Source organism: Pan paniscus, chromosome 14 (assembly GCF_029289425.2).
Source record: "Pan paniscus chromosome 14, NHGRI_mPanPan1-v2.0_pri, whole genome shotgun sequence".
NCBI lineage: Eukaryota > Metazoa > Chordata > Mammalia > Primates > Hominidae > Pan > Pan paniscus.
The window spans coordinates 34866813-34882440 of NC_073263.2; the positions used below are offsets into that span (position 1 = coordinate 34866813).

General features: G+C 35.7%; 1 protein-coding gene across 3 annotated transcripts in view; it reads left to right on the top strand.

Annotated features, from left to right (window-relative positions):
* The window catches only part of NBEA (neurobeachin), a 707824-nt gene that overhangs the window by 371186 nt on the left and 321010 nt on the right, over positions 1–15628 (top strand). The gene's annotated exons all lie outside the window — the stretch shown is intronic.

The window sequence follows — 15628 nt, forward strand, 5'->3', positions numbered from 1 at the left end:
GCATTGATTTTAGATCTTTCCCGCTTTCCATTGTGGGCATTTAGTGCTATAAATTTCCCTCTAAACACTGCTTTAGCTGTGTCCCAGAGATTCTGGTACATTGTGTCTTTGTTCTCATTGGTTTCAAAGAATTATTTATTTCAGCCTTCATTTCGTTATTTACCTGGTAGTCATTCAGGAGCAGGTTTTTCAGTTTCCATGTAGTCGTGTGGTTTTAAGTAAGTTTCTTAATCCTGAGTTCTAATTTGATTGCACTGTGGTCTGAGAGACTGTTATGATATCCATTCTTTTGCATTGGCTGAGGAGTATTTTACTTCCAATTATGCAGTAAATTTTAGAATAAGTGCAGTGTGGTGCTGAGAAAAATATATATTCTATTCATTTGGGTTGGAGAGTTCTGTAGATGTCTATTAGGTCCACTTGGTCCAGAGCTGAATTTAAGTCCTGAACATCCTTGTTAATTTTCTCTCATTGATATGTCTGATATTGACAGTGGGGTGTTAAAGTCTCCCACTATTATTGCGTAGGAGTCTAAGTCTCTTTGTAAGTCTCTAAGAACTTGCTTTATGAATCTGGGTGCTCCTGTATTGGGTGCATATATGTTTAGGATAGTTAGCTTTTCTTGTTGCATTGATCCCTTTACCATTACATAATGCCCTTCTTTGTCTCTTTTGGTCTTTGTTGGCTTGAAGTCTGTTTTATCAGGGGCTACGATTGCAACCCCTGCTTTCTTTTTGCTTTCCATTTGCTTGGTAAATAATCCCCCATCCCTTTATTTTGAGTCTATGTGTGACTTTGCATGTATGATGGGTCTCCTGAGTACAGCACACTGATGGGTCATGACTCTTTATCAACTTTGCCAGTCTATGTCTTTTAATTGGGGCATTTAGCCCATTTAACATTTAAGGTTAATATTGTTATGTGTGAATTTGATCCTGTCATTATGATGCTAGCTGGTTAATTTGCCCGTTAGTTGATGCTGTTTCTTCATAGTGTCAATGGACTTTACAATTTGGTATATTTTTTGCAGTGGCTGGTACCAGTTTTTCTTTTCCATATTTACTGTTTCCTTCAGGAGCTCTTGCAAGGCAGACCTGGTGGTGACAAAATCTCTCAGCATTTGCTTTTCTGTAAAGGATTTTATTTCTCCTTTGCTTATGAAGCTGAGTTCAACTGGATATGAAATTCTGAGTTGAAAATTCTTTAAGAATGTTGAATATTTGCCTCCACTCTCTTCTGGCTTGTAGGGTTTCTGCTGAGAGATCCACTGTTAGTCTGATGGGCTTCCCTTTGGGGTAACCTGACCTTTCTCCCTGGCTGCCCTTAACATTTTTTCCTTCATTTCAACCTTGGTGAATCTGAAGTTTATGTGTCCTGGGGTTGCTCTTCTCGAGGAGTATCTTTGTGATGTTCTCTGTATTTCCTGAATTTGAATATTGGCCTGTCTTGCTAGGTTGGGGAATTTCTCCTGGATAATATCCTGAAGAGTGTTTTCTAACTTGGTTCCGTTTTCCCCATCACTTTCAGGTACACCAGTCAAACGTAGGTTTGGTCTTTTCACATAGTCCCACATTTTCTTGGAGGCTTTGTTCACTGCTTTTAATTCTTTTTCTCTAATCTTGTCTTCACACTTTATTTCATTAAGTTGATCTTCAATCTCTCATATCCTTCTGCTTGATGTATTCGGCTATTGATACTTGTGTATGCTTCATGAAGTTCTCGTGTTGTGTTTTTCAGCTCTGTCAGGTCATTTGTGTTCTTCCCTAAACCGGTTATTCTAGTTAGCAATTCCTCCAACGTTTTTTCAAGATTCTTAGCTTCCTTGCATTGGGTTAGAAAATGCTGCTTTAGCTTGGAGGAGTTTGTTATTGCCCAGCTTCTGAAGCCTGCTTCTGTCAATTTGTCAAACTCATTCTCCATCCAGTTTTGTTCCCCTGCTGGCGAGGAGCTGTGATCCTTTGGAGAAGAGGCATTCTGGTTTTTGGAATTTTCAGCCTTTTTCAGCTGGTTTTTCCTCATCTTCGTGGATTTATCTACCTTTGGTCTTTAATGTTGTTGACCTTCGGTTGGGGTTTTTGAGTGGGCGTCCTTTTTGTTGATGTGGATGCTATTCCTTTCTGTTTGTTAGTTTTCCTTCTAAGAGTCAGACTTCTCTGCTGTGGGTCTGCTGGAGTTTGCTGGAGGTCCACTCCAGTCCCTGTTTGCCTGGGTATCACCAGCAGAGGCTGCAGAACAGCAAAGATTACTGCCTGTTCCTTCCTCTGGAAGCTTTTTCCCAGTGTGGCACCTGCCATATGCCAGCTGGAGCTCTCCTGTATGAGGTGTCTCTTGACCCCTGCTGGGAGGTGTTTCCTTCAGTCAGGAAGCATGGTGGTCAGGGACCCACATGAGGAGGCAGTCTGTCCCTTAGCAGAGCTGGAGCACTGTGCTTGGAGATCTGCTGCTCTTTTCAGAGCCAGTGGTCAGGAACATTTAAGTCTGCTGAAGCTGCACCCACAGCCGCCCCTCCCCCCAGGTGCTCTGTCCCAGGAAGATGGGAGTTTTATCTATAAGCCCCTGACTGGGGCTGCTGCCTTTCTTTCAGAGATACTCTGCCCAGAGATGAAGAATCTAGAGAGGCAGTCTGGCTACAGTGGCTTTGCTGAGCTGTGGAGGGCTCCGCCCAGTTGAAACTTCCCAGTGGCTTTGTTTACACTATGCAGGGAAAACCGCCTACTCAAGCCTCGGTAATGGTGGACACCCCTCCCTCCACCAAGCTGGAGGGTCCCAGGTCAACTTCAGCTGGCAGCGAGAATTTCAAGCCAGTGGATATTAGCTTGCTGAGCTCTGTTGGGGTGGGATCTGATGAGCTAGACCACCTGGCTTCCTGGCTTCAGCCCCCTTTGCAGGGGAGTGAACGGTTCTGTCTCGCTGGCATTCCAGGCACCACTGGGATGTGAAAAAAACCTCCTGTGTCTGCCCAAACGGCTGCCCAGTTTTGTGCTTGAAACCCAGGGCCCTGGTGATGTGGGCACCCAAGAAAATCTCCTGGTCTGTGGGTTGCAAAGACTGTGGGAAAAGTGTAGTATCTGGGCTGGAGTCCACCGTTCCCCATGGCACAGTCCCTCACGGCTTCCCTTGGCTAGGGTAGGGAGTTCCCTGACCCCTTGTGCTTCCCAGGTGAGGCGATGCCCCACCCTGCTTCAGCTCACCCACTGTGGACTGCACCCACTGTCTAACCAGTCCAATCACCCTCTGCCTAGTCATCCCAATGAGATGAGCTGGGTGCCTCAGTTGGAAATGCAGAAATCTCCCGCCTTCTGGGTTTATCTCATTAGGAGCTGCAGACTGGATCAGTTCTTATTCGGCCATCTTGCCAGCCAACCCCCCATGCTCCTTTTTTGACACTCTTTTATTCACTTTATACATCTAATTAGTTAATAAACATACTGAGTTTCATATATGAAACATGACTTTTACACAACTACCTGCATACATCTTAAATAGTATTTCTGATTTATACATATAACCTCAGACATTGATGATAAATAAGATGTTATTTATCTAAAACTAAAGTCCCATTTAATAATGGTTAGATTTTAAGTAATAAGGAAATATATTTCAAAACTAATACAGGAACAGAAAACCAAATACTGCATATTATCTTTTATAAGTGGGAGCTAAACAATGAAAACACATGATACTAGGAGGTAAATAGCAGACCCTGGGGCCTACATGAGGGTAGAAGGTGGGATAAAGGAGAGGATCAGAAAAGATACCTATTGGCTACAGTGCTTATTACGCAGGTGACAAAATTATCGATACACCAAACCCCTGTGACATGCAATTTGCCCATATAACAAACATGCCCATATACCCTTGAACCTAAAAGTTAAAAAGAAATAACAAGGGAAAGAAAATGCTACACTAAAAAATATTTAGTTAGTACAAAAGAAGGCAAGAAATGGAAGAAGAAATAAATAAGACATATTGAAAACAAATAGAAAAATGGCAGAAGTCCTTTCTTATCGATAAATCAGTAATTGCACTAAATGTAAGTGAAATGAACTTTCCAATTAAAACACTGAGAATTGAAGAGTGGATTTTATAAAAAGGATTCAACTGTAAGCTGTCTACAGGAAACAGATTAATAGATACAAATAGGTTGACAGAAAAATGATTTTAAAACGTATTCCATACAAATAGAACTCAAAAGAAGGGATGACTATGCTAATATCAGACAAACTATATTTTAATACAAAAATCATTACAGTGACAAAGACATTATATAATGTTAATTATGTAAATCCATCAATAAGATATCATAGTTTTAAAAATATATGCACTTAACAAGAGACCCCTAAAATATATCAAGCAAAAACATACAGAACTAAAGGGAGAAATAAATAATTCAAATATGTTACTTGGAGACTTTAGTATCCCATTTTGAATAATGGATAGAACACCTAGACTGAAACAACAGTATATGTCACCTAGACCTCCCAGCTGTCTTTAGAATATATCATTTAACAGTAGCAGGCACATGTTCTTCACAAGTGCACATGAAACATTCTGTAGGACAGACCATATGTGGCCAAAAAACAATTCTCAATAAATTTAAAAAGGTTGAAAGCATGCATTTTATCTTCTCCAACCACAATGGATTGGAATTTGAAATCAGTAAGAGAAGGAAATTTGAAAGATTCACAAATGTGTGGAAGTTAAACAGGAAACTACTAAATAACCAATGGGTTAAAGGATAAATTACAAGAGAAATGACATAATACTTTGAAGAGAATGAAAAAAAATCAAAACTCATGGGATGCATTTAAAGTAGGGCTCAGAAGGAAATTTATAACTATAAGTAACTACTTTTAAAAAGGGGAAATAAGAAAACATTAACATAACCTCCCCGCCCCCAACAGGACAAACTAGAAGAAGAGGAGCAAATTATTTCCAAAACAGGCTGAAGAAGGAAAAAAATAGCAATTAAAGTATAAATAAAGCAGAGAATTTGAAAGTAATAAAGCTTAATAAAACCAAAAGTTGATCCTTTAAAAAGACCAACAAAATTGAAAAAACTTTAGCTAGAAAAAAAAGAAAGAAGACTCAAATCACTAAAATCGGGAATGAAAGTAGGAACATTATTAATGACCTTAACAAAAGAAAAAAGATTATAAGGGAATACTTACTATAAGCCATTGTGTCAATACTAGAAAACTCTACATATGAAATGGAAAAATTTCTGGAAACATAACTAACACTAAACTAAAACTGACTGAATATGAAATAGAAAATCTGAGTATTGCTATAACAGTAAGGAGTTTGAGTTAGTAATTTAGCAAAACTTCCAACAAAGAAAAATTCATTACCAGATGTTTTCCCTGGTAATGTTATCAAACATTTGAGACGAAAGAGAATCAACAGCAGTCCTTCTCAAACTCTCCCAAAACATAGATGAGGATGAAACAGTAACTCATTTTATGAGGCGAGTATTACCCTTAATGGTAGCAAACCCAGATAAAGTCGTTTGAAAAGTAACAAACCGGTATCTACCACGCTATTAAGTAAAGGTTAATAAAACTACAAATCTTATGACTATGGATGCAAAAATCCTGAACAAAATACTGGCAGATCTACTTCAGCAATATGTAAGAAAGGATTATATACCTTGATTAAATGGGATTTATTCCAGGAATTTATAGTTGGTTTAACACATGAAAATCAATCAACGTAATACACCATATTGCTGAAACGACTGGGAGAAAAACACATGATCACATCTTAATAGATAAAATCATTTGACAAAATTTAATACTGTTTAATGATAAAAATACTCAACATATTAGGAAAGGAAGGAAGCTTTCTCAGTCTGATAAGTGAGATTTACAAAACAAAACAAAGAACCCCGCAATGAAGTCATGCTTATTTATGAAAGACTGAATGTATTCACCCTAAGGGAAGAAGACAACAATGCCCACTAGTACTAGTGCTATTCAACATTATACTGCAGGTTCTAGCTAGGGTAGTTAATTAAGAAAACAAAATAAAAACTGTCTAAATTGAAAACGAAGAAATAAAACTCTCTATTTGTAGAAGGTAGGACTTATATATAGCAAACCTTAAAGAAACTACCAAAAAAAAAAAAGGATCTGTTAGAGCTAATAAACAAATTCAGCAAAATGGAAGGATATGAGACCAATATACAAAGATCAATTGCATTTCTATACACCAACAATGAACCATCTGAAAATAAAATTAAGAAGATGGTTCCATTAACAATAAAGTCAAAAATAATAAAATGTAACAATGATATTAAGTAATGCTCAACATCAGTAGTCATTATGGAAATGCAAATCAAAAGTACAATGGGCTACCACTGCATAACCATTTGGATGGGCACTGTAGTAGTCTATTCTTGCATTGCTATAAAGAAATACCTGAGACTGGGTAATTTATAAAGAAAAGAGGTTTAATTGGCTCTTCTGCAGGCTGTAAAGGAAGCATAATGCTGACATCTGCTTGGCTTCTGGGAGGCCTCAGGAAACAAACAAACAATCGTGGCGGAAGGTGAAGTGGGGGCAGGCATGTCTTACATGGCAGAAGCAGGAGCAAGAGAGAGGTGGGAGGTGTTACACACTTTTAACAACCAAAGTTCATGAGATCTCACACTCTATCATGAGAACAGCAGCAAGGGGATATTTCTAAACCATTCATGAGAAACCACAACCATGATCCAGTCACTTCCCACCAAGCCCCACCTCCACCACTGGAAATTACACTTCAACATACAATTTGGGTGCGAACACAGATCCAAACCATATTAGGCACTATTAAAAAATTAGAAAATAATGAGTGTTAGTAAGGACATGGAGAAACTGAAACACTTGTACATTGTTGATGGGATCGTAAATTGGAGTAGTCACTATAGAAAACAGTATTGCAGATCCTAAGAAATTTAAAAATAGAATTGCCGTATTATCCAGCTATTCCACTGCTGCTTATGTTGCCAAAAGATTTAAAAGTAGGGACTCTAAGTAGTATTTGTGCACCTATGTTCATAGCTGCATTATTTGCAGTACTTAAAAGGTTAAAGCAACCAAAACGCCCATTGACAAGTGAAGCGTAAACAGAGCTCTTTATACATACAATGGGATATTATTCAGCCTTAAAAAGGAATGAAATTCTAACACATTCTGCAACATGGATGCTAAATAAAATAAGCCAGTAATAAAAGGACAAATACTGCATGATTCCACTTGTATGAGGTACCCAGAGTAGTGAAACTCACAGAGACAAAGTGGGATGATGGTGGCCAAGGGCTGAGGATGGAGGAGCAGGTAATGGGGAATTATTAATATTTCTAAATAGGTAAAGAATTTAGATTTTACAAAATGAAACAAGTTCTGTTAATGGATATTAGTGATAGTAGCAAAACAATGAAAATGTGTTTAGTACCACTTAACTGTACAATTAAATGCTGTAAATTTTGTATTATATGTATTGTATTACAATTAAACTTTTTTAAAAAAAGGAATAAATTTAGCCAAAGAATGTCAACACTTGTTCATCAAAAACCACAACATTATTGAATTTCTTTCAAACATTGTTGAAAGAAATTAAAGGGGGTATCAATAAGTGGAAATACCTCCCAGGTTTAAATGGATTGGAAAAGTTAATAATTTTAAGATAACAGTACTTTTCAAATTTATATATAAGGTCAATGCATTCTATCAAAATTTTAGCTGTCTTTTTTCAGAAATGGAAAAGCTGATTCTAAAATAATATGGAATTGCAAGAGACATAGGATAACCAGACCTATATTAAAAGAATAAATTTGGAGGACTTATACTTCTTAATTTCAAAACTTAATACAAAGCTACAGTGATCAAAACAGTGTGGTGCTAGTTAAAGACAGTGTTACAGACAAATTTAATAGAATTGAGAGTCCACAAAGAAACCCATATACTTATGGTCAATTTATTTTCAACAAGGTTGCCAAGACTTTTCAAAATGACTGTCCTTACCATTGTTGAAAAGACAGTCATTTCAACAATGGTGCTGGAACAACTGGATATCAACAGGCCAAAGAACAAATCTAGTCTCCAACCTTACACTCTATGAAAAAATTAATTCAAAATGCATGAAAGACCCAAATGTGAGAACTATAACTATTAGAAGGAAACATAGTTAAAAATCTTCATGACCTTGAATTACCCAATGGTTTTCATAGATATGACACCAAAAGGACAAGCAAAAAAAAAGTAAATTGATAGTCATCAAAATTTAAAACTTGTGTGTCAAAAGACATTCATTTACAAGATAGTGAAAATATAACAGCAGAATTGAAATCAATGTTTGCAAATCATGTGTCTAATAAAAGTCTAATCTCCAGAATATAAAAGTAACCCTTACAACTCAATAATAATAAGACAAATGGCCCAATTTAAAAATGAGTAGAAGATACAAGTAGACATTTCTCCAAAGAAGATATACAGATGGCCAATGGACACATGAAAAGACTCTCAGAAATGCAAATCAAAACCACAGTAAGATACCACTTCATATTCATTAGAATGGCTATAATGTTTAAAACAGACAACAGCAAGTGTTGGCCAGGATTCACAGAAATTGGAACCCTCACACTTTGTTGGTGAGAATGTAAAATAGTACAGCCACTGTGGAAAACAGTTTGGCTGTTACTCGACAAGTTAAACATAGAGTTACCATATAACCCAGAATTTCATCTGTAGATACATCCTCAAGAGAATTGAAAACATATGTTCACAAAAAACTATTCATAATAGCATAATTCCTAATTGCCTGTAAGTGGAAACAACCCAAATGTTCAACTGGTGAGTTGGTAAACAAACTATGATATATGCATAAAATGGGATATTGCTCACCAATAAAAAGGAATAAGGTACTCATACTTGACATGGATGAACCTGGAAAATATTGTGCTACCTGAAAGAAGCCAGACACATATTGTATGATTCCATTTAAATGAAATGTCTAGAATAGGAAAATCCATAGAAACAGAATGTAGAGTAGTACTTACCAGAAGAAAGGAGGAAGAGGAAATTGAAACTAACTACTACTAAGTATAAGGATTTTTGCAGAATGATAAAAAGGATCTAGACTTATATAGTTCGTGGTTGCACAAGATAGTGAGTATACTAAAACCCACTAAAGTGTACATTTTTAAATGGAGAGGATTTTGTTATGTGAAATATATCTCAATTTTAAAAATACTTTTTAAAAATTAGCATGAAATGAACATTTAGCGATAACCGTAATTTTAGACAGTTTATCCCTGAGAGAACAGCAACTAAGAAACTTACAATGTATGCACGTCAGGACAACATAAGAAAATCTCATAATGACAAAACTATACAAGGAGAAAAGTATGCAAACAAATTGGTAAATTTGTGTACATCTACGTAGAAATTGTCTTTATAAAGGGCTAATGATATGTAATATGTGAGTTTGAACTGGACAATACTGGGCAATAGCTTGTAAGTTAGAAGGGATTATTACATAATATTGTTATAGAAGAGGCTTATGGTATTATTTAACTTCATACTTATTTAAGTTAACTATACCTGGTAAAAGCCCAAGCATAGCAATGAAAAGAATAGAATAAATACATTTCCAATCAGTAGGGAGTAAAAAAGATGGAATTAAAACTAAAGTTTCTATCCCCAACCCCTCCCCACCCCAATAAAAAGCATTAAAAAACTGGGACCAATGGAAGATTTTTAAAGTATTGGGCTGGAATTAAATACGTTATATATCAATAAGCACAATAAATATAAAAGGACTATGATTTCCAATTAAAAACCAAATTTCTCAGATATGATTAAAACTCCAGGTGAGTTCCATTTATTAAAGGCATACCTAAAGCCAAAAGAATGTTGAAGGTAAAAAGATAGAAAAATATATCCTGGGCACTAATCAAAAAACTAAGCTGACATAGCTATATTGATATTTTAAGAAATATTTCAAGGGAAAAATTGTTAGTGAAGAACTAAGTTGTATGGGTAAGAAAAGTTGAATTTTCTTAAGTAAGATGCTACCATCCTAAATTCGTGTATTTCAAATAAATAACCTCAAAATGTGTAAAGCAAAAATTGATGAAACATCAGGGAGAAAATGACAAATCTGCCATCTTTGTGGAAGATTTCAACACTCCTATCTCGTTATCAAAATATCCAGGAGACAAAAAAATTCAGTGAATATATACAAGATTTGAGTAACATAATTAGCATTTGATACAATTGATATATAGAACTTTTCACCCAATCATAGAGAGTACATATTATTCTCAAGCAAACATGTAACGTGTGTAAAATCTGATCACATGGTTCAGGGGTCCCCAATCCCTGGGCCACAAGCTAGTACCAGTCCTTGGCCTGTTAGGAACCAGGCAGCACAGTAGCGGGTGAATGACTTGCAAGAGAGCAAAGCTTCATCTATATTTACAGCCACTTCCCATTGTTGGCATCACCGCCTGAGCTCCGCCTCCTGTCAGATCAGTGGCTACATTAGATTATCATAGGAGCATGGACCCTATTGTGAACTGTGCATGCAAGGGATATAGGTTGCATGCTCCTTATGAGAATCTAATGGCTGATAATCTGTCACTATCTCCCATCACCCCCAGATGGGAACATTTAGTCACAGGAAAACAAGCTCAGGGCTCCCACTGATTCTACATTATGGTGAGTTGTATAATTATTTCATTATATATTACAATGTAATAATAATAGGAATAAAGTACACAATAAATGTACTTGAATCATCTCGAAACCATCCCCTTCCACCCACACTGGCCCGTGGAAAAATTGTCGTCCATGAAACTAGTCCCTGGTGCCAAAAAGGTTGGGAACTGATGACATAGTTAGATCATAACACAAGTCTTATCAGATTTTAAGAATTAGTGTTATCAATACCATGATATCTGACCAGTGTAAATTTATATTTGAAGGCGAGGACAAATAATTATATTAAAATATTCTCATTACTGCTGAAGAATTTTGAACACTTAACATATTTCAAAGAAACATAAAAAGTATTTAGACTAAACAATAATAGATATACTAAATACAAAAACTTGTAGAATGTAAGGAAAATGAAACATGAAGATAAATCTATTCGCGTAAAAGCTTATTACTTGAGAGAAAAGCCTAAAATTAATGAACTAAATCTCTAACTGCAAAAAAAAATGTCCAAGTTAGGAAAATAACAGAACCCCTTCACAAGTAGAAGAAAGCTAATAATAAAGAAGTTTAACAGAAATCAGCAAAATAGAAAAATAAGATACAGTGGAGATTAACAAAGATAAATGTTTATTCATTAACTAATAATAAATGAGCAAACTCTTCTAAGATTGATTAAGAACAAAATAAAACAACACAAATAGTGAACATACAGAATGAAAAGGAGACATAATTATAACCAAAACTAATTAGAAAAGAAAATGAGAGTGCTATCAAAACATTATACCATTAAAATTACAAATTTAAATGAAATGAGCAATGTCCTAGAAAATATACAGCTTCCTATAACTGAACAAGACGAAACAAAACCCTAAATAGTTCTTTAAGTATGAAAGGAAGTTAATCAGTAAAATTTCTTCCTGTAGAGAAAACTCTAAGCCCAAATAGTTTACAGGAATAGTCTACCAAATGTTCAACTAAAACTCTGTTCCAAACTTCCAAACTCCTAGAGATCAGAGACAGGGAATGTTCCAGATTGTTCATTGAGGACTGTGTAATCTTAATTATAAGAGCAAACAAGGAAAATCACATGCCAATCTCCCTTATGAATATAGATCTGTAAGTTCTAATTAAAATATTAGCAGAACTCAATTCAACTGTGTATAAAAAGATAACATGTGTATGTGGGGCAAACTGGAAGACGGTGATGAGGGAAATTTATCCCATGAATGCAGGAGTTGTTCATCATTTTAAAAATTTCTAAAAATGTCATTCATTTATCACATTAAAAGTGAAAACTTTTATGATCATCTTAGTAGGTGCAGACATCCAGTAAAGGTCAGTAACGCTCATGATTAGAAAGAATACTCTTAGCAAATTAGGAATAGAAGAGAATTTTGAACTATTTTAATTTAAAAAACAATATCTACAGAAAACCTGCAGCTTTATTTATAAAACTCACAAGCAATCTGAACAACGTATTGCTTTGGCATATATACATATGTGAGATAAAATAATTTGTTAAGGAAGCAAGAGACTGATAAATACCAAGTGCAGCAGAGTGGTTTATTTATTTATTTATATATTTACATATACTATTATTTTTAAGTGAGTGAGCTTAGGATAGTAAAGACATTCGTGTCGCCTCTCAAAACCTGAGTTAAAAACAACTTGACTGTGAAAAAGACATATAGATTTTATCCTCAGTGAAAATTCATTTTGTTACTTTCCTTAGCAGTCTAGATGTAAGACTGAGAAAGGAGACCAGTGTGTTAACCCAGGGTCACACATCTTTAACTCCAGTACAGCAGGTAGATCAGGAATTAAGTGAAGGTGTTGGCAAGAGAGTGGTTAAAACATGGAATTGTGGGATCCCAGATGGATGCAAAAGGAAGTGAATTATTAAGCAGAAGAGAAAAGAGAGCAGCAAGGATAGGAGATCATGATCTGAGAGTAGACTTAAAGCATAAAGACTTGTGAAATGAAGCTACTTATGGCCATTGGATTTATTTGCTGAAGTAAGGGAGACTTGAAGATCTTTTGAGTTAATCAGTCAAAGAATTGTGAGCTGCTGTGATCAATGTTTTCCATGTGGATAATGGTGTCATTCAGAGTGGTGGCAAGAGTCATGGAAAGATACCTTCTCTTCGTGTAAATAAAACATCATAGATCAGTTGGCAGAACTCATATGTGCCCAAGATAGGGGAACAGACTGAAAAACTGATACAATTTCTTTGGTGTGTCTGAGGACAGGAGTCTTTTGTTACAAAGCCTCCACCCCCACAGCCATGCTGCTTTGCTTTTCTAATCCACTGCTTTGCTCCTGGGAATGATATGTATTAACCAGCCAGACCATGTGCCCTTCCCTTCCTGCTGTCTACTGTTAATCTATTTAAGTTTTGTAATTTGCACTAATTTGCACATATTAGATTTCTTCCTGGCTTTCTTCAGCCTTCAGCATGCACTAGACAAAGCCATTGAACGGAATATTCTAATATCACATCTCTTCTCTCTTTTGAAGCCTCTCTACAAAATGTAGGCTGATAATATGATCAAAAGTTAATAATCAGAGTTTACGTGATATTCTTTTTTAGCTTCTTTTAATTTTCCATTTCCCTCAGTGATTAAGACCGTATGTTTGTTTGCCCTCCAACGTCATTCACAGAGGAGTTTTTATCTTTTTTCCTAAGTATTGTCACATCTAACAGATTTCCATAACCTTTGCATTCTTTTAATAATTTGTGTTGTGGTTAACTTTTAGACTGAAAACTGGACAACTTTCCCATTAGAATGTGTCTATGTCCCCCTCAACAGATTGGAGAGATAGCTGCTCCATGCTTCTAGGAAATATCTGCAGCTATCCTGCTGCTATGCAAGATTTTACTGGTGCCGCTGTCATACTGTCAGAACCATTCCCACTGGTCCTAGAGTGACAGAGTAGTTATTTAACCTAAATCTCATCAAGGAGTGATTAAATCTATATCTGAGCAGACATGGATTTTAGACGGATTTCCGCTGAGAACTATCTTGAATTCAGTGTTGCTCAGTATTTACATTACCACCCTAAAATAAAGGAACCATTCACCTGTCGGTTTTTATGGAAGATGCCACAAAGATATTGCAAGTAATTTGGTGGGAAGATATTAAAACTTCATGTTTTGTAATTCAACCTTGATATTAGAAAGAACAAATAAATCCAATATAGTCACACTCACCTCCAAGACAGATGTAGGCTTTTAAAATTATATTTAAACAAGAAATTAGAAATATCAGAATACATAATGATATTTTGTTTCTTCTGCTTATATTTATGTATCAGTAAAGAAGAAAGTTTGCCACAGGTAGACATGATATAGTGAAGAATATAAGAGGAATTACTAGGACTTAGTATTTAGTAAGTACAGAAATTAAAACAAAGTTAAACCTATTTCCATCTGATTTATATTTATGAAAACTTGAGCAAAAAAAAGTTGATCTATTTCATTAATGAGCAGTGAAAAAAAGTAATGCTGTTATTGAAATAGTACTCCTGATTAAAATCCCCGGAAAGAAAAACTGGACAATGAAGGAATATGAGGTTTAGAATGAAATTTAAAAAGGACATAGATAAAGGAACTGAAACCACTTCTTAAGCTTGCCCTTTAAGGAAAACCCAGAATGACTTGAAGGTAGCTTTTTAAATATTATTTTTTTAATATGCAGTAATTACTTATTGCAAAAAAAATTGAAGAAGACACAAAAAGGCCAAATCATTGTTTTTAATTGACACAGTGAAAAACAAAATGATATTAGTTATTATAATCAATATTATCTTCCCCTCCTCTTCCTCCTCCTCCTCTTCCTCCTCCTCCTCTTCCTCCTCCATCTCCTCCATCATCATCATCATCATGTGGCTTAAACCAGTAATCAGTTTTTTTCTTTCTTATGGTTCTCATTGACTGGGCTCAGCTAAGCAGTTCTCTCTGGCTCCATGTGGAGTTGCCTGGGTCTGCAGTGTCCTGAATGTGACTTACTTTGGGCTGAGACCTCATCTAGGCCTGAGAGCCCGAGCAATTCTGTGCTCTTCAATGTGCTCCATGTGATGTAGGCTTCTCTCAGGCGAACAACAGACTCTAGAAGAGAGAGTTCAAAAAAAATTAAAAGCTGCCTGGCATCTTATGTCCTAGCCTCAGGAGTCACATAGCATCACTTCTGCTGTATTCTGTGGCTCACAGGAAGTCACAGGGCAAGTCCAGATCGACAAGGAGTAGAAAAAGTCTCCATTTTTTGATGACAAAGTCACACTGCAAAAGAGCATGTGGGATGGGAAATGTTGTTGCAGCCATCTTTGGAAGTAATCTCTGCCACATGTTATTAAAGAAGTTAGAAGAAGCTCCCTGTGTGTACATGTGAAAAGATGTCCAAGATACATTTCTATGTGAGAAAAGCTGGGTAAAGAACAGACTGTATAATGTACTAATAATTATCAGTGTTAGGAAGTGTGGGAAAAGAATATATTTGTATTTTTATTTATATATTTTAGAAGTCTCTGAAACACACCCAGGCATAAACAGTGGGTACCTGTTGAGGTTGAAAATTTGGTGACTAGGGGACATAGTGAGAGGCTTTTCACTGTAAAATGTTACTACACATTTTAAAAATAATTCGAATCTCCTAAATAAGTAACTTCTGTAGTTAAAAAAGTCAGCTATATGGTTGAACTTTAACTGTAGTTCCATATTAGAATTTGGAATCTCAGCATTTAAAAGAATTTTAGATGTCATTTAGTCCTATCATCTGCATTATTTAAAGTAAGAATCTACATGGTTTATCTGAAATTCAAATTTAACTGGGTACCCTATATTTTTAAAAATTTTATTGAGGTACAATATAAAAAAATAAAAATAAAGTAAGAATCTAGTCTGTTGATTTCCTAAAGTGTGGTCGTT